This window comes from Sorex fumeus, unplaced genomic scaffold (assembly GCF_029834395.1).
Source record: "Sorex fumeus unplaced genomic scaffold, SorFum_2.1 ptg000006l, whole genome shotgun sequence".
NCBI classification, from domain to species: Eukaryota; Metazoa; Chordata; class Mammalia; order Eulipotyphla; family Soricidae; genus Sorex; species Sorex fumeus.
Window position 1 is genome coordinate 60,750,078 of NW_026606063.1, and position 20,823 is coordinate 60,770,900.

Below are 20,823 nucleotides of genomic sequence, written 5' to 3' on the forward strand. Positions count from 1 at the left end.
AATATATTTTTACTTCTCTTAGATACATAACCAGTGTGTACATCATATGGTACTTCTATGTTTAAACTTTGAGAAAAGTTTTCCAAAGATGCTGATCATTTTATAATTCCATCAGCAATATGAAGGGATTCAAATTTCTGGGGCCAGATATATAGTACAGGGGTTAAGGCATTGGTCTTGTACATGGGTCACCTTGGTTGGTTCAATTCTCAGCATTGCATGTAGTCCCTGAGTACTGCCAGGAGTGACCTCTGAGCACAATGCCAGGAGTAAGCCCTGATCATTGATGTTTGTGGCTCCAGAACTATTTTCCTTCATAAATGTATCAATATATGCTATACTATTTTTCCTTTGTTATTACTATTATAGTTACCCTAATGGTATAAAGTGATACCTCAACTTTTTTATTTTCATTTCCTAATAGCTAAAGATGCTGAGTACCTTTTAAAATGTGTTTATTTGCCACAATACAAAACGAATTTGTATATCTGATTTAAAGAAATATCTGCTAGATAATCTACCCCCTTTTTAGGAGAGTTTCTTTTTATTATTTTTTCTTTTTTTGCTTTTTGGGGTTACATCCGGCAATGCTCAGGGGCTACTCCTGACTTTGTACTCAGGAATTAATCCTGGTGGTGCTTGGACACCATATAGGATGCTGGGAATCAAACTTGGGTTGGCCTCATGCAAGGCAAATGCTCTCCCCACTGTACTATCGCTCTGGCCCCTAGGATAGTTTCTTTGTTGAGTGATTCCTCTACATGTTCTAGATACAAGTTCTAAGGTTCATTTTTCTTAAAATACAGAATCCCACGTGTTTCAGTACCATTGATGAAAAGGTTTTCCTTTCCTCATTGCACTACCTTGACGTTTTTGTCAAGATTGATCACATATATGTAGATCTATCTCTGCTATCTATTTTAAAATTTATTAAAGGATCATGATTTACAATGCTACTCATTGTTGGATTTTAGACGTTCTATGCTCTAGCCCCAATCCCATAACCAGCGTTTTCTTCCCCCACCAGAGTTCCCAAAGTCCCTCGATCCTCAGCCTGACACTTTGACAGACATATTATTTATTTTGATTGTTGCAGTTTGGACCTCTTGTTTTTAGTGTTGTTGACTCTGTGGTTTGGATATTTAACTATATCACTCCTTTATACTGCAAATGCACTCGGATCCCCTTGACCCCTGCTCCCCATTCCTTCCTGTCTGTCTCTTCTTCCTCACTCAATTTATTTTCTTCTCTGCCTTTTTTATCCCTATGCTCTAGGGCCAAAGGTGATCTACACATTCCCCTTTTCAAACATTGCATTTCCTTGACCAGGTATTCTATTTACCACATATAAGTAAGATCACCCTGTGTTTGTCCTTCTTTTGGCTTACTTCATTTAACATGGTATATTCCAATTCCATTCATGTTGCAAAAAAAATTAATGATTTCATCATTCCTTATAGCTGTGCATTATACCATTGTGTATTTATACCACATCTTCGTGATCCAATTGTCTATTCTTGGAAATTTAAATGGCTCTGTAGCTTAGCTATTGTACTAAGTGCTTCATGCTATTTTTCAAGTGTTTCTGGGACTTTCTCTGCTTGTTTCTTTCCCAGCTTTTCTACCCTGAAGAGGTCCCTCTTCTCTTTTGAACATACACTTCCTCTTTTTCTCCCCTTGTGTCTAAGTAATTTTTATTTTAAAAAAATCTTGTTTCACTTTAAAAAAAAATTGTTAATCGGACCCAGATCTAGTGGTGCTTGGGTGCCACCAGAGGAACATGTCGAACTCATGGGACTTGCTACTGGAGCCATGTTCCTGGTCCTTATGTGGATCTCTATTTGGATATTCTAACTCTAATTTTGTAGCTCTTATCAACCTGTCTTATCTTTACCCAGTTACTGTTGGGAACGATTTCTTGATCATCCTTGTGGTTTATTCTTTGAACTATGAGTTATTTAGTTGTCATTTAATTTCCAAATATGTGAATATTATCTGGAAAACAAACTGCTGTTGATATATAATTTTATTTTATTAAGTCAACATTGTCCAAAATAAATATAATCCCACCACCTTTTTCATGTATTTAGTTTAGTGTTTATGTAACATAGTCTCCCCCCCCCCCCCATCCTTAAACTTTCATCCTATCAGTGCTTTGGTATTTAAAGTATGTCCCTGCTAATGATACATTGGGAGTCTTACGTTCTTAACCATCTGACAAGTTCTGCCTCCTGTTTGAATTGTTTAGTGTAATTATTGACTTTTTTTTATCCTTGTGTTTATCTTACACATGTCTCTTCTAATAAACATTTTCCACTTCTTTCCATGGGAATGGGGAGTCAAATCACACAGCTAGGACCTCTTATCTGGGAATGAACTTTAGGTCCCCACGTTGTTGGGAAGGCCACCCAAATAACAAACGGAAATGTCTTTGTCATTCTATTTTTTAAAATATTTTTAACTGGATTCTGGAACCTGAATTACGTTTATTTTCTTTTATTATGTTGCAAACAGGCTCCATTTTCTTCTCACCAACATAGTTAGTGATGAGAAGTCATCCATCCATCACTCCAATTGTTGAGTCCTAGTAGCAAGGTCTATGTGTGCCCCTGAATCCTGATCACATTTTCCTCTTTACCTCTGTTAAATCAGTAACTGTAAAGAGTCTTAGGTTTTTGTCTTAAATTTTCTTGACACCAGCAGACACCCAGAGATAGTTGCAGTCAGACAGAAGTGTTACAGCACAACCTCATCCACCCCCAAATCTCGCAGATTGCATGATGAGAAATTGATGATACCTCCACAGAGCAGGTAAGAGCTGAGGACCTCAGCACTGGCTTGTCCTAATCTGGTATAGGAACACCTGGCAAATTTGCCTATCTCCTCTCTGGAGAGACGAGACTAAGTGAGGCATTGCATCATAACGGTAGCACTGTAGCACTGTTTTCCCCTTGTTCATCAATTTGCTCGAGTGGGCACCAGTAACATCTCCATTGTGAGACTTGTTACTGTTTTTGGCATATCTAATACACCACGGGGAACTTGCCAGGCTCTGCCGTGTGGGCGGGATACTCTCGGTAGCTTTCTGGGCTCTCTGAGAGGGATGGAGGAATCGAACCTGGGTCTGCCATGTGCAAGGCAAATGTCCTACCCACTGTGCTATCATAACAGAGCAATAAAAATAAATGTTTCTTCTCCCTGATGCAGATCTAAAATACTTGGTTATATTTTTAAATGGTGACTAGTATTTCTTTCTTCTTTATGGTAAAAAAAAAACCAACTGTATTTAGGATTAGGCAACTGGACTGTTTAGATGATCCTGATTTTGTTGGCAACATCCAAGGCATCATAGTCATATGCCGAACATATGCCTATTTTCTCCTCATCAGGCCTAATAAGGCTGCTGACCTTGGCCATGTCAATGTCATAGAGCTTCTTCACAGCCTGTTTAATATGGTGCTTATTGGCCTTGACATCTACAACGAACACCAGCAATGAATGTTGTCATATTCTATCTTCTTAATGGCTGATTCAGTGGTCAGAGGAACTCGGTGGCATAATGGTTAAGATTCTTTCTCCTAGGGGCACTCTTCTGGAGGTATTTGGTCTGCCGTCTTAGCCACAGCATTTTGGGTCTTCGGAAGATGGGTGATTTGCAGATCTTTTTCTTTTTGTGGCTGTGGATGCCTTTCAGCACTGCCTTCTTGGCCTTCAAAGCTTTGGCTTTGGCTTCAGCTTTGGGAGGGGCAGGGGTTTTCTTCTTGGCTTTTGGTGCCATCTTTGTAAAAATGGTCTGACTGGTATTTCCTTTTTAAAAAATTATTTTTTAATGAATCACCATGAGGTACAGTTACAGACTTACAAATTTTCATGCTTATGTTTTAGTCATACAATGATCGAGTACCCATCCGTCAACCAGTGCCCGTTTTCCACCACCAATGTTTTATTTATTTCTCCCATACCCTCTCCCCTTCCCTGCCTCTGTGGCAGGCATATTCCATTTTACTCTGTCTCTCCTTTAGGGTGCTGTGGTCTGCAATGAAAGTATTGAATGGCCATCATGTTCCGTCTATAGTCTACTTTCAGCACTCATTTCCCAACCCGAGTGGGCCCTCCAAACTCCCTTTACTTGGTGTTCCCTTCTCTATCTCTATTTCTATCTCTATCCCTTCTTGTGTGTGAGCTACCTTTTTCCCCAGCATGTGAGGCTGGCTTCCAAGCTGTGGAGCAAATCTCCTGGTACTTATCTCTACTATTCTTGGTTTTAGTCTCCCATTCTGTTACTTTATATTCCACAGATGAGTGCAATCTTTCTATGTTTGTTCCTCTCTTTCTGACTCATTTCACTTAACATGATACTTTCCATCTTGGTCCACTTGTGTGCATGCAAATTTCATGACCTCATCTTTTCTAACAGCTGTGTAGTATTCCATTGTGTACCAAAGTTTCTTTAACCTTGACTGGTATTTCTTATAAAATTCTCTGCCTCCTTTCATGTATCTTTTGCTATCTATTCTCTTGCTTTATAGCTACTTCTTTATACTCTGATTTGGATGTTTTGTTTATCTCTATGTTATTATGATAGTGTACACAAATATTATGATAGAGCACATATGTAGCACTGTAGCACTGTGCTCCCATTGTTCATCCTTTTGCTCGAGTGGGCACCAGTAACTTGTTATTGTTTTTGGCATATCGAATATGCCACTGGTAACTTGCCAGGCTCTGCCGTGAGAACAGGATACTCTCAGTAGCTTTCGAGGCTCTCCGAGACGGACCGCGGAATTGAACCTGGGTTGGCCGCATACAAGGTGAATGCTCCACCCACTGTGCTACACATATGGATTCATATTAAATAAACTATATCTTTGGTTTTTGCTCTTAGTTTACAGCAGAGCTTCTACAAAAATTTCCATCTCTTGTGTGCTAGTAGTGACTTTTGCTCTAATATTTGGGTCACAGTTCCTGAACATAGTTTTGCGGTGGTAAATGTGAAGGAAGAACTTTTATTATTCACAAGTCTTGTTAGGCAACACTAGTGTTTAAGGAAAGCCCTTTCTGAGGATTGTTGGCCAGAGGAAACGACTCTATGGGGGTGGGGGTTGGGGGGTCTGAGGGGAGTTTCCATCTCATCCCTGATCTCAGACTGAGTTCAGTCCCCAGCGAACATGATTAACAAAGGGGGCCTCAGTAATGGAACTGCCATGAAAACTTCTCAACAACAGTATTTGGAGAAATTCTGGGCAGGGATGCTCACCCACATAGCGGGGGGGGGGGGGGTGTGGGCATCTGGAAAAGTCAGGGCAGCTGCGCCAGCTACCTCACACCTTTCCCTCTGAATCACTTCCATCTACTTGCACCTAGGCTATATCCATGACAGGATACTGTAATGGATGGAAAGTGCATTCCTGAATTCTGTGAACCATTCTAAAATATTACCCAACTTAGGTATGGAGGTCTGAGTGACCTAGATTTATAGAATTAGGTGGGTCAATGGTGTGAGTTAGATGTTAGCATCTGAAGTGGGAAACTGTTTATGAGACTGAGTGTTTAATCTGGGGCTACCCAGTTGGTATTCAGAGGGTTGGAGAATTGCTTAAGGGGGTATCAGAAGTATTAAACTTATAGATATAAACAGTTTCCCTCTATTTAGTAATTTCTTCCTGGCCCCAGCATTAGAGGGTCTATTTTAATTGACTGTATTTATAAATCTCGACTATGGTTTGCGTTTTCTATTTCTTTGAATGTCAAATAATTTTTTGTAAGGTAGGTATGGTCAGTGCTCTGGATTCTATAATTTTCTCCAACAGAGCTAGGTTTGGTTCTAACAGGAGTGATGGCACGGAACTTCACCTCTATTTTAGATTTTGCATGGATTTTTTTTTTTTTTTGGTCTTCCTTAATCCTGGGATGTGTGGCCTTCTGGGGTTTCAATGAAAGGTCTAAAGTTTACCTCTAGCTAGACCAGTATTAAAGGATTTCTACTCCAGGTTCCCCAGCATTTCATAATACAACAAACCTCTTTTCAGCAACTCTACTACATTGCTTCGGACTATTTGAATTCTTGCCATATACACTCAGGAGTCTGCAAAGGATATGCCATGGGGGTCCCCCCTTTGAAGAGCCCTCCTCTCCAGGAATTCTCCACTCAGGAGCTTCCTCAATCACATGCTGATGTTTCTCTCCCTGCTGCACTGCAAACTTGGTATATTTGATTCATTCCTGTGTCTCATACTGTCTAATGAGTGCTTGGCATATGCACAGTGAGTCCACAACAAATCTTCAAAGAGTGGACAAAAAATTAGATAGCTCTAAGATTGATGACCTAGGCTCCAAGCCAAAGGAACAGCACTGGGTGGTGCTGCAGACCTCTGGGTTTGGGACTTGCTGTTAGGACCTGGATCAGGTTACTTAATCTGTCTGCGCCTAAGTCTCCTCATGAAGTGGAAAAGTTCCTACCTCATGGGGCTCTCCAAAGGATTAAATGTGTTGAGACAGGTTCCACCTCACTGCCTGGCGCAAACTTAAGACTCAACATATATATTACCGTTGTTCTTGCTTGTTCAGAGCCTGGCCGGCTCCATTTTAGGGACCTTCAAAGAGAGAGCGCTGGACTTTTCCAGGCTGGCAATCTCTGGGGAAGCTAAAATACCACTAGCTATTTTGGAAACATGGACTCACTTCAGTCGGATTTTCACATATGTTGCTTTACAGAGCTGCAGAAATAGCAATCCGATAGTGCCAACCGGTGTGACACTGGGAAACAGAAGTTTCTTGCCAATACAAGATGGGCTGAGGACATGCTTGCTAAACTAATCCTCAAGTTTTTTTTTTTAATGTTTTATTAGTGAATCACCGTGAGGTACAGTTACAGACTTACAAATTTTCGTGCTTTCGGTTCAGTCATACAATGATCCAGTACCCATCCCTCCACCAGTGCCCATTTCCCACTACCAATGGTCCCAGCATCTCTCCCACCACCCCCACCTGGTCCCTCCACCCTACCCCGCCTCTGTGGCAGGGCATTCCCTTTTGTTCTCTCTCTCTTTCTCTTTTTGGGTGTTGTGGTTTGCAATAGAGGTATTAAATTGCCATCACGTTTGGTATATAGTCTACTTTCAGCTCAAGTTTTAAGATGCAACCACGTGCATCCTTGTCTCCAGTTTACAAAACCCGCTAAAGAGAGGTCCTTCAGAATCAAACCATGACAGAACGGTCCAAGTTCTGCTGAGCTCAGAAACACTGCGGCTTCCTTTTCTACCAGGAAATACACAAGTTGTACCCACGAAATACACAAGTTTATGTTAGAGGGGCCCGCTGCAGGCTGCACCCGCCTGGGTCTGTCCTCGGTTTCCGGATCCAGCGCTGAAGCGAGCAGTCAGGGCGCCCAGAGGCGGCACCGGGCGGCGCGGGGTGCGCGGGGTGCAGGAGGCGCGGGACAGGCAGGCAGCGCCGGTCCCCTGGAGGAGCGCAGGAGCGCGGCGCGGGATGTGCGGGAGCCTCGGACCCCGCAGGAGGCTCCCGGAGTGAAGGAGGCGCGGGGCGTGCAGGAGGTGCCGGCCCGGCCCCTCGCCGCCGCCGTCGGACCAGTCGGACGGCTTCGGCCCGGCCCGCCCCGCCCCGCCGCCCTCCCGGAAACCCAGCGCCCGGGCCGCGAGCACCCGAGCCGGCGGCCCAACCCGCCCGGTCGCCGCCCCGCCGCGCTCGCCGCCCCCGGCCCGCTCCGGGCACTGCGCCCTGGGGCGCCCGGGTCGGCGAGAGTCTGCGGGAAATGGGCTCGGGCACAAGGGAAGGGCCGGGCTGGGGGCGCCCCCGCCGCCGCCCCCGACAGTGACGCGAGCCGGTAAGCACCTGCGCAGTGGCTTTGGGCTGGGCAAGGTTCGCGGAGGGCGCGGGGACCTGCGTGCCGAGGGCAGAGCCGGAGGAGGAGGGACGACTCGAGGGGTGGCGGGGTGGAGGGGGGGGAGCCCAGAATCCTGGCTGTGTGGGGGGCAGACGGATGCTTGGCCAGTCCCCGAGGGGTGTTCAGGCCGGGGCCCCTTCGTTGTTTCTTGCGAGCCTTGCTTGGTGGGCCCTGGCGGACCGGGCACAGTGCCCCCCAGGAGTGCCCTCGTGCAGAGAAACCCCAGGTCTTCGCTTTGCTCTTGCGTGCTCTCCTTGACACTGTGGCTGCCCAGAAATTCCTGGGAAGGTAAATAGTGTCTGCTCAGCTGATCTGCACCCATTCCCTCTGAGGTTTGGCCTTTCAGTAGGAAAACGGCACTTTTTGCCAGCCCTTCCTTTTAACCGCCTGGCTTCCAGATCCCTCCGTGGGTGTGCAGGGAGACGCCCATGTCCAGAGCATGCATGTCCAGGTCAGAAGTCCAGCCTCTATGTGCAGGTCAGAACAGCTCGAAGCCACCTGCCCTTGAACCTCATTAAGCCAAGTCTGCTCAGACCCAGAGCTGATTGAATATAATTAACAACTAATTGGATGTCTGTGAGCCCCTCTGCATAAGTAACACGCCAAGGTCAAGTTTAGACAGCAGATAGAGCAGAGTGATTTATCTTTGCTTCCAGACCAGGCATTTCCTCTATGTGAAGGGATGAAGAACAGTCATTCATCTGCCCATCCATCCATCTGTCCATCCGTTCATCCGGTCTTCACTCAGCAGGTACTTTACTGAGTTCCTGCCAGCTACCAACCAGGGACATAGGCTCTGGGAATAATACTGCTCTTTTATATCTGACTTATTGGAGAGAGAGCCTTAGCCAATACTCAGATGAATCACAGCACTTCAGAGTGATAACTGCTCTAAAACAAACCCAACAAGGTGATGTTGGGCGTGACAGTGAAACAAATAGAGCCATTGACCCTTAGCTCAAGGAAAAAGCTCTGTTTCCATGAGGAAGGCGTTTGAACAGCCAGGAGGGGACTTAGTGAGGGGAAAGAGAGGACAAACCCCTTTCCTAAGACTATTTCTTGTTGAGAGGTTTACATCTAAAGCAGAGATTTAAGCATCCCAAGAAAACCCATACACTTGTTTATTCATTTGACAAACACTTACTGAAAGCCCTTGTATGTTCCACCCGTAGTGCTCAGGATAAACAAGACAGGCATTCCCCTCGGAGCATCTTTCCTGGTGGTGAGAAAGAGACAGTCAACAGTTCTGGTCGGGTCATATAGAAGGGTGAGGCATAGGCTTGGGTACTTTATGCTGACTTCCCACTCCTCTGTGTCACGAGTGGGGTTGCCATGAGTCTCACAAGTTTTATGTTTCAAGCTGTTGCTTGTTTTCTTTCTGTGGACACTTGGTTTCCCGGCCAGTTATGGGGAGATTTTTTTACTTCCTCTCTGTCTCCCATGTTTACTATTTCTTTCATCTCTCGTTCCCACTGAGACCTGTTACCGCCTCTGCCCTTGTGAGCAGTAATCACATTGCTGTACTCATGTTTATCTCATGAGTTCTACCTATTTTAGAAAAATAGATGATCTCTGACTGGAGCACTAGTACAGTGGGTAGGGTCTTGCCTTGCATGCAATCAACTCGGGTTCAGTCCTTTGTAGTCTCCTGAGTCCTGCTAAGAGTAATCCCTGAGCACAGAGCCCAAAGTGACCCCTGAAGATGGCCAGCTGTGCTCTCCCCTAATACAAGAAGAAGAATGGATGGCATTGATTTATATATCCAAGCCTTTCTTCTCTCCCTAATCATAGTGCGCTGCAAATTGTAGTCTCGCTTTTCAAACCTGACGCTCTCTGGTGATAGGTTCAACAGCTATGTGAACGCTTAGTCCGTTGCTCTTGGTTGCTGAGCTGTGTTTCAGCCTAGGAACTGGGAACTGGTCCTCACACTTGTTTCTTGCTGAATTGTTCCAGAAAGGTGGATAAGAGAAGCAGGCTTACAGGGTAAGCCTGAGAGGATGAAGAGGATTTATTTGCTCAGTGGAAAGGAGAATGGGGTAGATGTTCCAGAAGCACAGCTCAAGAACACGTCCCCAGACATGTCCCTGTGCAAGGCTACCAGGCGCATTCAAGAGTGAAGCCCCAGGTGTGACTGATCTGCCAGTAAATATTCTTAAGAGCAGAAGTAGGGCTCTGGGAGGGAGATATTGTGGGTTGGGGGGCAAGGGGGGCGACTAGAAGGAACCTGAGACACAGAAGTCCCCCATGTTTCCCCAGATGTGGGTGGAGCCATACATGGGTTCTTAGTGAAGGAGAACTGACCTCTCTTGGTACCTGAGGGTTGAGTCTGCCATCTGGGAATGCTGAGCAGATGTGACCCACAAACAGGACCCTGGGTAGGGGGCTAGCGTGTCACAGAATCTGGGGCACACTCCTGGCCCTGCTGACATCTGCTCAGAGTCCTGAGGCTGTAAGGGCTCTTGAGAGGCTAGTGAATCTCCTGACAGGAATGAGAAGATGAAGGCATGACCCGTAGAGGCAAGGTGACTCTAGGAGAGAGAGAGAAAACGGAAGAGAAGCTGGACTGGCACACAGCCCTGGGCAGATATGTAGGATGAAGTGGATAGACAGGCCACGCCGGCTGCTCAGGGAACACGGTGCACTGGTGCACTTGTGAACTCTGCCCTTTGTTGGCTGTATGGTCTTGGGGAAGCATCCTCTCCATGGCAACCTAGATGTTCACACAGGCTCCTTGCCTTTTGGGTAGTGCATAGTGCCACATGGCAAGGAAGTGTAAGTGCTGAGGCTGAGAGAAAGGTAGCGGCCTCCAGAAGCATCAGGCCTGGGCTTTCCTCCAGGTGGTCCTGGGGAGATGAGCTTGAATACTATTGCTGGGAGGAGCTGCCAAGCCAGGCTGCCCCTCTGTCTCTGTGGGTGATTGTCGATAAAGCCAGGAGTGACTCCTGCTGGCACAGAGAGGTCCCCGGAAGCCCAGAGGACTACTGACCCATCTGTGGCCAGGTGCTGCAGGAAGTGCCCCTTTCAGAGTTTTCCTTCTTCCTCTACACTGTCCAAGTACGCCTGTTCTGTGACCCCAGAGTTTTGCTATCCTGCTCATTTCAAGCCAGTGAATTGCTCAAGTTAATAGCTGACCAAAGCGAAGAAGGCGATAAGGAAGAGGTTGGGTTCTTTTTCTCCAGGGATAAACTCTCGAGAGGTCAGATTCAGCTATACAAAGCCATCTCCTCCTTTATATTTCCTCGTAGTACCTTTTCACTTAAGACTTTTCCACCAAGATGATTTCCTTGAATATTATTTTGGAATAGGTACACATGGGGAATGTGATCACAAGGAATGTGATCACATTGTGATCACGGTGGGATCAACTTTTGCCTGGTCCTGAGCTGGATCATTGCAGAAAGACATCCCTACAATCTCTGGCTCATCTTTATCAGATCTTCCTTAACCACATTCACATAAATGCTTAACTCTTGCAAATATTCATTGTGTGCGTCACATGCCAGAGGCAAAACAGCCTTGGGTGGCAGATTCTTGGAGGAGGTCTTCTTTGCCAGGCAGGAAAGGGAAGAAACATGTGACCTCCACCCTCATAGATTCCCTAGCTGGGATCTGCAGATTAACAGGAGGTAAGGCAGGCTCAAGGTAGAAGAAGGTTCTGGGCATGGCCTCAGGTGGTTTAAGGAAAAGGCTGGTTGTGCATCTGGGTGAGGAGGACAGGGAACAGGAGAAAATAGGGCTTCGTGGGACGAGTGAATGAGTTTCTTTCAGAATGACACGTCATGTTTCAGAGACCTGCATGGCAAGGCCTAGCTACAGGTCTGATGCTCTTCCAGTCTCTTTCAGGGCCATCTCTCTCCTGGAGAAGGGGTTTGAGTGGGTTTTGTCAGGACCTATTCCACTGAGAGTAGATCTGCCCTGGAAAGGCTTCGTGCTGACTTAGGTCCGCAAATTGCAGCTCTTAGGCAGATAAAGAGATAGAGCATGTCTTGCAGAGACTCTGAATTTTGTTTCCTTTTTGCACCTTCACTTTAAAATAAACTCAGGTCAACTCTGGGATCTAGTGGGTCCCCACAGCTACATCAGAGAGGTCACCGGCAGTTGGTGGAGACACTTAGGGCTAGACTAGTGAGCAACCGCCGCAAGTGGACCCTCAAAGGTCCATTCAGCCTGCTTCTCAGCCCATCCCAACAAGGGTTATGGGACATTGTAAAAATGACCTGGTCTTTTGGGTGAGAAGAGACAGCTGGTCATTATTTGACAATTTAATTTTTGATATGACTTTTAGCTGCTGATAAACAACATACAAAGTAATTCCCTTTTTTTTTTTTTGCTTTTTGGGTCACACCCAGCATTTCTCAGGGGTTACTCCTGGCTTTGCACTCAGGAATTGCTCCTGGCAGTGCTTGGGTGACCATATGGGATGCCAGGGATTTAACCCAGGTCGGCTGTGTGCAAGGCAAACGCCCTACCCGCTGTGCTATCACTCCGGCCCCTCTTTTTGTTTTTTAATCAGATCACTGTGAGACAGACCCTTACAAAGTTGTTCATGATTAGATTTCAGTTATACAGTATTCCCAGCACCCATCCCTCCACCAGTGTCCCCAGGTTCCTAAAAGTGAGTTCTTTGCAGCAAAAGCATAAAGAGATTAAAATCTTATGTGACATTGTCATTTACCAATTACCACTGTCAACGTGATACTTGGGGATTTTTTAATTGTTATTTTGCTTGAGTACACAGACTTTTAAATATTTGAGAGCAGGGCCAGAGAGATAGCATAGTGAGTAGGGCTCTCCCTTATATGAAGTCAATCCACATTCCATCTCGGGAACTACATACGGTCCCTCAAAACCTGCCATGAGTGATCTCTGAGCATCACCAGGTATGACCCCCAAACCAAACAAATTCGAGACCATATAGAATCTGTTACTAGTTTTCTTTATAATACCCAGTGAGTGTCTTTTCCACTTTATTATTCTTGGGAAACAAAATGCACCACCATATATATATATATGGCTCTCCTGGATGTGATGTGGACTTGCGATTTCTTTGTCTTATCAACAATGGCATCGCATGTAATGCCTGTAATTGAGCAGGTGCTGCAGGGAAGGAACTTGTTTCATGCCCAGGGAGGGAGCTGGGAAGAGAGCCTTGAAAAGAAGGGCTGGATCATGCGCAGTGCAGAGCTACCAAGACCCTGGGCTCTGTCCTTTCACAGGCAGGGAAGTGACTGTGACACCTTGAGCCCTGTGACCGAATGCAGGAGATAGCATTCACTTTGGGGACCCATTGTGTCCATTTCACAGGATGTGTGGGAGACTGTGGAGGGGCTCCCAAGGCTCTGTAGCTGGTGACCTCACCTCCCAAGACCCCTTCCTACCCTTGGTCCCTCCTCAGCCTCTGTCCCTGGAACCCCCACTCTCTCCTTCCTTGTCCTAGGAGCCAGCATGGCCAGTAACACTGCAGATATCTAATGTGACTGAGGAATGTAGGGGGGGTGGGGTCCCCCCACTCTGTTCCCCCGGGGCCCAGACTGTGGAGGTCTGAGAACCTGGGCGGGGGTCGGGGAGAGTGGTGTTTGCTGGAAGAAGGGACATGTGTCTTCCTTAGTTTCAGGTCTCCTCAAAGGCCAGTTTTCCCAGAGACAGGTGAAGCAGCCTAGCAGCCAGCCTCTGGGCCCTGCTCAAGCCCTGTCAGTGGCTGGTGCCCTTGAACATCTGTCCTGAGATAACTGGGGTGAGTTTCAGAGGCTCTTAGTGGCGGGGTGGGTTATCTCAGGTCACCTGCTGTCCCTGCAGACCCACTGGGACTCCTTCCCTGTGTAGCTTCAGTGCACAGCTCTCAGATGGTCTTTTGCACATTCCCCCCAGTCCTGCCTTGGAATCCAGCTTGGCCGTTTATTGCCTGCATGAGCCTGTGATTGTTCTGGCCCTGGTTCCCTCATCTTGTGGCCACCAGGTGCCACTCTTGAGGGGCATCTTTGCACCCCCCTAGACTTCCCGGTAGCATTCACCACAGCTGACCACTTCCTTCTTCTAAACTTACCTCCTCTCTCATGGCTGGTGACCACACACCACTTGCTTCTCTCCCCTTCTCGACACTTCCATCCCTGCCTCTGCAGACCTTTGTGGCGCCAGCAGCCCCTGACAGAGCCCCCCACCGCTCTTCTTGTTCTCCCTCCACACTCTCCCCTGCTTGCTCTCGTCTCTTACACACACACACACACACACACACACACACACACACACACGAACCTAGTACCTCACATCAGACCCACGCACTGGGATCAGCTACAGTGTCTCATGATTTTTCTCCCTGAGTCTCTCTCCTCCCCTCAGTGCATTCCCCTTTCAGCAAGTGCCATTACCCCCTTGTTCAGTTGTTCAAGCCCCAGATCTTGAAGTTGCCCTTGAAGTCTCCTGCCACCTCAGCACCCACGAGAGCAGCTAGTCTTATCAGTGACCCACAATACATGTGCCCCAAGTCCTCTGTCTCTCCACTTCCGCTGCCTCCAAGCTGAGGACTCCACTGTCCCCTCTCCCACCGCTGGTCTCCAGCTCACTTAGTGATGGACTTTTTGTACTCCAGCCCCCAGCAGATGATCAGGAAAAGAAATATGCATACTTCTCCCCAGCCCCAGGCCTGTCTTTCCTTCCCTGAGCACAGACTCTGCCTCTCCTCTGGGTTTTGTAGGATCTGGCCCATCCTCCCACACAAGAGCTGCCCTCCTAACTTGCACAGATCTTTCTGACCTTGGGGAAGGAAGCAGACACACAGTTTCCTCCTGAGAGTGCTGCCCACACTCATGCTGGTGGCTTGCCACAGGGCTGATATCCCCTGCTCAATCCTGAGCACGCATAAGCACGCACACGCATAAGCACATGCACAAACACACACGTATAAGCACACATGCAACACATATAAGCACACATGCATACATGCACACACACGTGCACACACACATGTGCACACATGCACACATACCTCCTTTTACCCTGGTCCTACACTCATATGCATGCATATCCCTCCTTTCTCTCTGCCCATACACACATGCACAAACCCCTCCTTTACCCCTGCTCTTTTTCAAGTAAGTAAGTAAAGTAAGTAAAGGCCCTCCCGTTGTTCATCGATTTGCTCGAGCGGGCCCAGTAACGTCTCCATTGGAGACTTTGTTGTTACTGTGTTTGGCATATCGAATATGTCACGGGGAGCTTGCCAGGCTCTGCCGTGCGGGCGAGATACTCTCGGTAGCTTGCCGGGCTCTCCGAGAGGGGCGGAGGAATCGAACTCGGGTCGGCCATGTTGGCTACGTGCAAGGCAAACGCCCTACCGCTGTGCTGTCGCTCCAGCCAAATTACTAAGGATGCCTGGGAGCATTCCACTACAGTCCTCCACTCTACCAACTGAGCTATCGAAGGAAGCACGCTCTTTTTCAAAAAAAAATTTTTTTTTAATGAATCACTGTGAGATGCAGTTACAGACTTAAAAACTTTCATGATTGCGTTTCAGTCATACAATGATCAAGTACCCATCCCTCTACCAGTACCCATTCTCTACCACCAGTGTTCCCAGTATCCCTCCTCCACCTGTGGCAGGACATTCCCTTTTGCTCTCTCTCTCTCCTTTTGGGTGTTATGGTTTGCAATACAGGTATTAATGTATTAATAATAGTAATTAATAATCATGCTCAGTCTATAGTCTACTTTCAGCACGCCTCTCCCATCCATAGCAGGCCCTCCAAGCACCCTTTACTTGGTGTTCCCTTCTCTATCTGAGCTGCCTTTTCCCCCAGCTGGCTTCCAAGCCATGGAGCAATCCTCCTGATCCTTATCTCTACTATCCTTGGGTGTTAGTCTCCCATTCTGTCCCTCTCTTTGTGACTCATTTCACTTAACATGATACTCTCCATGTTGATCCACTTATGTGCAAATTTCATGGCTTCATCTTTTCTGACAGCTGCATAGTATTCCTGCTCATATATATATTGCCTGGCTGTCCTCGCCAGGGCCCCTTGCAGGGGGGGTGGGTTGAGTTTCCCTCCTCACCCCGAGCAGAGCTCCAGCAGCCGAAGACCTCTGGAACCAGCCACAACCATGCTGAGACCACTCTTCACACACATGAAGGTACCGGCAGAGGATCAAAGGCATGCGGGTCCCAGGGCTGAGATCTCCAAGCCTGCTTGGATCGGGGCTGATCATCCTCCACCCAGATCCTCCATCCTCCAGTAGGCAGGAGTCATACCCACCAACTGGCCCCCTGGCGCCGTGTAATCCCATCAACGGCTAAGACCCAGAGACTATAAAACCCAGCTCCCAGAAGCGCGGCCGCATTTGCAGCTGCATGACATCTTATTATCCCATTCTTACTTTGGACAAGTTGGCAGGCTACCGAATGTAACCTTGCCCACACGGCAAAGTCTGGCAAACTCCCCGTGGTGTACCCAATATGCCAAATACCAGTAACAATGATGAGTCTCATTGTCCTAACCCTGAAAGAGCCTTGAATATGGCACTTTTTAAAATCTCAGGGCTAGGACGAAGGAAACGTTATTGGGGCCTCCTCGAGGCAGTCGACGAACAACAGGATGATCGTGATCATGATCGTGATATATACACACTCCTTTTTCTTTGCTCTTGCGTGCGCATGCACATGCGCGCGCGCGCACACACACACACAAACACACACACACACACAGTGTCCTCCTTTCTTCCTGCTCTGTTCTCTTGCATGAGTCCCCTTTTGTGGTAAGGTGTAGGTGATTTAGCTGCTTATGTATTTCCAGTCCCTGCTACCTCATGGAAAGCTTGAAGAAGGGGCAGTGGTTTATGTGTTCCTCCTGATCCGTGAGCTGCTTCTTGCATCGGGGCACCTGGAGTAGGTGCTGGAGGACCAGATTCTTGAGCCACTCTGACAGGCTGGGGGCTTGAGGGCAGGGTTTGCAGCTGGACCTCCCTGACTTTGCGTGTCTGGCTTGTGCAGTTAAGCAGATGCTGTTAAGAGCCCAGGAAGAGTGGCTTAGGGTGGTTCTTCATGCAACAGATAGGAGCTGCATTGTGTTTGGGTGCTGGTGAGATTAGCCAGACCCTCGCATGTGGCAGCCTTAGAGAGTGGGGCCCTTCTGGTGATGCCTGAACATTTCAAAGCTGTCACTGCAGCCACCAACCCATCATTCCGAAGCGTGGTTGGTACCGCCTCCCTGCCCACTGATGTGGGTGGGTTTTCAGTGCACATGAATTGAGTATCCTTTTCTCCCTTTCTTCTCCCACCAGGGCAGGGCCCATGTGGCCCTCAGGCTTAAACCCAGCCCAGCACTTGTCCCCAGGGTAATGCCACTCTAGGAGGACAGAGTTGGGAAAGTGGCTCCAAGTACCCTGGAGGCAAAGGATGAAGTAAGGTGACATTTCCCTGTGTCCTCTTGGCCTGTCTGGGAGGCACAGCTTCAGGGATGAGCACCAGGACAGGCATCTACACTGCAGGTGGCCAGGTCTGAGGGTGTTGCTATTAGAGACGTGGACATAGAGGAGTCTCTCGGAGTCAGGCTGTGAGGGTGTGGGAGACTTCCACCCTTCAGCAGAGATGTCAGTGTAGACTGGAGCAGCACGTGGTGTCAAGAGAGATGTGGAACGAGAGTTTGTGACCCTTGGTGCCATGGCCAGTGTCTTTTAGGGACAGGTATTGGGAGTTGGGGAGAGGGGACAGATGATGGGCACTTCCTATGCTCAGAGGCTGAGTTCTAGTCCCAAATGGGTCATATCCCAGCCACGTAGCTGGGCAGTGCTTACCCTTCCCTCACTACCTGCCTTTCCTTCTGGGCCTTGGCCTGGGAAGATGTCCTGGAGCAGGAGAGAGAAGTGACCAGGTGTTGTCTCCTGAGGGCGGGGTGGGGGGCACTCTTTATAACAACAGGATGGTTGTATCAGGTGCCATTGTTACCTGCCAGACCAGACCACATTAAAAAATAGGAATAGCCAGAGTACTGTGTATAAGGTATGTGGCCGATCTGAGTTCAGTCCCTAATACTTCATTATGATACTCCTTGAGCATGCCAGGAGTAATCTCTGAGCACCTGGGTGTGGCACCCAAACCAAAAGGAAATGTCACTCATTCAAAACTGAAAGGGAAAGTTGCCTGACCTGGGACCCCTCTAGGGAACTGAGAGAAGGTGGGGGTGGGCCCCAGAGGAGCATGGGGGCAGGTGGGCAGCCCAGCCACTCCAGGATGGGGACAAGGAAGGAGGTCCTGGGCAGACCCCTGGGGTGGGGTGCCTGGAGGCAGGGGCTCGGGCCAGGGCCTGGCGGTGAGTGGTTCTCCTGTGGACAGGAAGTGTGAGGCACAGAGCGCGAGGGAGCCCCAGTAGGCGGGGAGGGCTGCTCTGAGTGCGGGCTGGGGAGGAGAGCGGAAGTCGGAAGCTGCCACCGCCACACTTGCCTCTCAGGGGTGGACAGACAGACAGACAGACACACTTGCAACAGGAGTGGCCCTGGGGACCCGGCCCTTCACCCTTTCTGGAGGTGAGTGGTGATAGTAGTAGGCAAGGGCAGAGGGCAGAGGAGCCAGGGCCATGTGGCCCAGTGCCTGGGGATGGCAGCTCTCAGTGGCCACACACTCCTCTCCAGGGTCTTCCCTTCCTCAGCCTCCCAGAGCTCTGGAGGACGAACTGCAGTGGGGAAAGCTCAGGGAAATCCTTGCTGAACCTTGATGATCCTGTGGCTTCTCCAGGTCTGGGGGATGGCCATGGCTAAGAGTCCCGTGGGCTTGGTAGCCAGCGAACAACCCCCAGTACCTAGATTTAGACCTCTGCGGTGGGGGACAGACAGGCCTGTGTGTGGCCACAGATGGCAGACTTGGCCAGGAAGGGTGATCTCAGCACCCCAGGGAGCCTGCTTGGCTTCAGTCCTGCTGATCTGTGGAGCAGGAACTGATTCTGTCTCTGAAGCGGCCTGCTTGGGACCTGGGAGGGCGGCTGTGTCCTGGTGGAGGAACTGCGTGTGGGAAGGCCTGGCCACTGCCCCCCACCCTTGGGCTGGCCCCCCTGCCTCTGCTGAGAGTCTGACAGAGGGGCCTGTCACCAGCTGATACCCGCCACAGGCCTGGAGAGCCTGAGCCAGGCCCCAGCAGGCTGCCTGGCAGAGCTGTAGGGTACCCCGGAGCACCCTTATCCTGCCCAGCATGGATCCTGGGCTGCCGAGCTCCTGCATTCCGGACAAGAGAGAGCAGAGAAGCTATAGGAAGCCAGCAGGTTTCCCTGGGCCTCTGCCCTGCCCTGCCCTGCTGCTGCTGCTACTGCTGGTTGCTTCACATTTGCATGAAAGTGCCTTCGCTGTGGGCAGGATGTGGCCTCCCCTCCCCTGTCTCCTTGTGCCTGGGCCCAGGTTCAGGCCTCGCCTCAGTTCCGCATCCCCAGAGAGACCTCTCCACACTCCGGGGTCCCTCCACCTCCAGGCACCTACCAAGCACAACCCTGCAGGTTTCATCATAAAAATCTCTCCCCTCCCCCTTCACGAAAAGTTCCCCTTGGTGGTGGTGACAATTTTCTGAAATGTGTTATTTGTGGGCAGCCTGCCCCAAGGGGGTTCTGTGGTTGGGGGTGGTTGGGAGTGGGGGTGGGGGTGGGGCATGGGGAACCCAGCCTCTCCTCCCCACCCTCAGCACCTGCAGGTCTGTGGGAACTCAGAGCTTTCTCTGGGAGACAGCAGAGACTTGGTGCTTCTCTGGAACTGACCGCACCGCCCCTGGGCCATCAAGGTGGGAGCCAAAATGGCTTCAGAGGTGCCAGGACGACCCTCCCCTGTAGCGGAAGGTGGCAAACCATCTCCCTTCTTAGGATATTCCAAACAGTTGAGAATGAGGAGCAAATAAGGCCCTGAAAATTCCACATCTGTGTCTTGCCCAGTGTGGATGATGCTGCCTCAGGGGTGCTGGAAGGGCCCTGGGGACAGTGGTCAACTCAGGGACAGTTGGGGCTCCTTCTGGTGGAGGGTTTCCAGCGGGGCACTGAATGAATGTTGTCCTGAAAAGGGGGCGTTGCTGAATCACTTATTGCTAAAGTGAGAGCCTCTGGAGTCAGGGGACCTCTGCTCCCCAGTCCTCCACTTCTGAGGATTCTCTGCACCCACCATTCTTCTCTCACTCTTTCCTCAAGCTCACCAACTTCTCTGTCAAACCCAGAACCCAGCTGGCTCGGCTGTGGGTCCTGAGGAGACCTGGGTTGGAAACACTAAAAAAGGGAATCTGCAGATATTCCCAGAGATTTATTTCTGGGACCTACACAGATTTAAGAGGTCCTCAAGGGCCAGAGAGATAGCACAGTGGGTAGGGCACCTGCCTTGCACACCGCCAAGCTGGGCTTCATCCCTTGTTACCCCATATACATCTTTTACACCCCACCAGGAGTTCTCCCTGAGCCTAGAGCCAGGAGTCAGCCCTGAGCACCGCCCCTCCCCTGAAATCATTAAGAAAGACAAAAAGAGCATCTCAGTCCAGGAAGGAGGCCCCAGCTCGCCCACTCCTCTTGTGCTGACCAGACAGTTTCCTGGCCCCCTCTGAACTGGGCTGTGGTTTCCTTAGCAGGGGGTCAGTGTTCCCCACTTGCCTTCCCTGAGGAGAGGCTGGGCTGCAGATGAGCCACCAAATATCCTGGGAAATGTGAGTTTCCTGTGAACACTCCTGAATGTGCAGTGTGAGTATGTGGGAACATTTGTGTTGATGTGCTGTGATGCTCTGATGAGCCTCTCCAAAGGCAGTTACTGTGCCACCCCCATGAAACTACCAACCTGGATGCAGGGCACCCCGCCACTCTGCCCCTGGAGCCCCACTCATGGTGGCCTTGGACTTCTCCAGTCAACCCTAACCGTTACCTTTCCAGCCCATCTTGTCTGATTATACCCCCACCCTCACCCCACCCCACCCCACCGGTGTCCAA

The 20,823-nt window shown here is 49.2% G+C and overlaps 1 protein-coding gene and 1 pseudogene across 1 annotated transcript in view; one reads left to right on the forward strand and one right to left on the reverse strand.

Annotated features, from left to right (window-relative positions):
• Positions 1-3,309: 3,309 nt before the first annotated feature.
• LOC130036793 (60S ribosomal protein L23a-like) lies at positions 3,310-3,778 on the reverse strand (annotated as a pseudogene).
• Positions 3,779-7,529: 3,751 nt separating this feature from the next.
• Positions 7,530-20,823, forward strand: part of PSD4 (pleckstrin and Sec7 domain containing 4) — a 39,688-nt gene continuing 26,394 nt past the window's right edge. The window contains exon 1 of the mRNA XM_056124259.1: positions 7,530-7,843. The gene's annotated coding sequence lies outside the window, so the exon portion shown is untranslated. The remainder of the gene's footprint in view (positions 7,844-20,823) is intronic.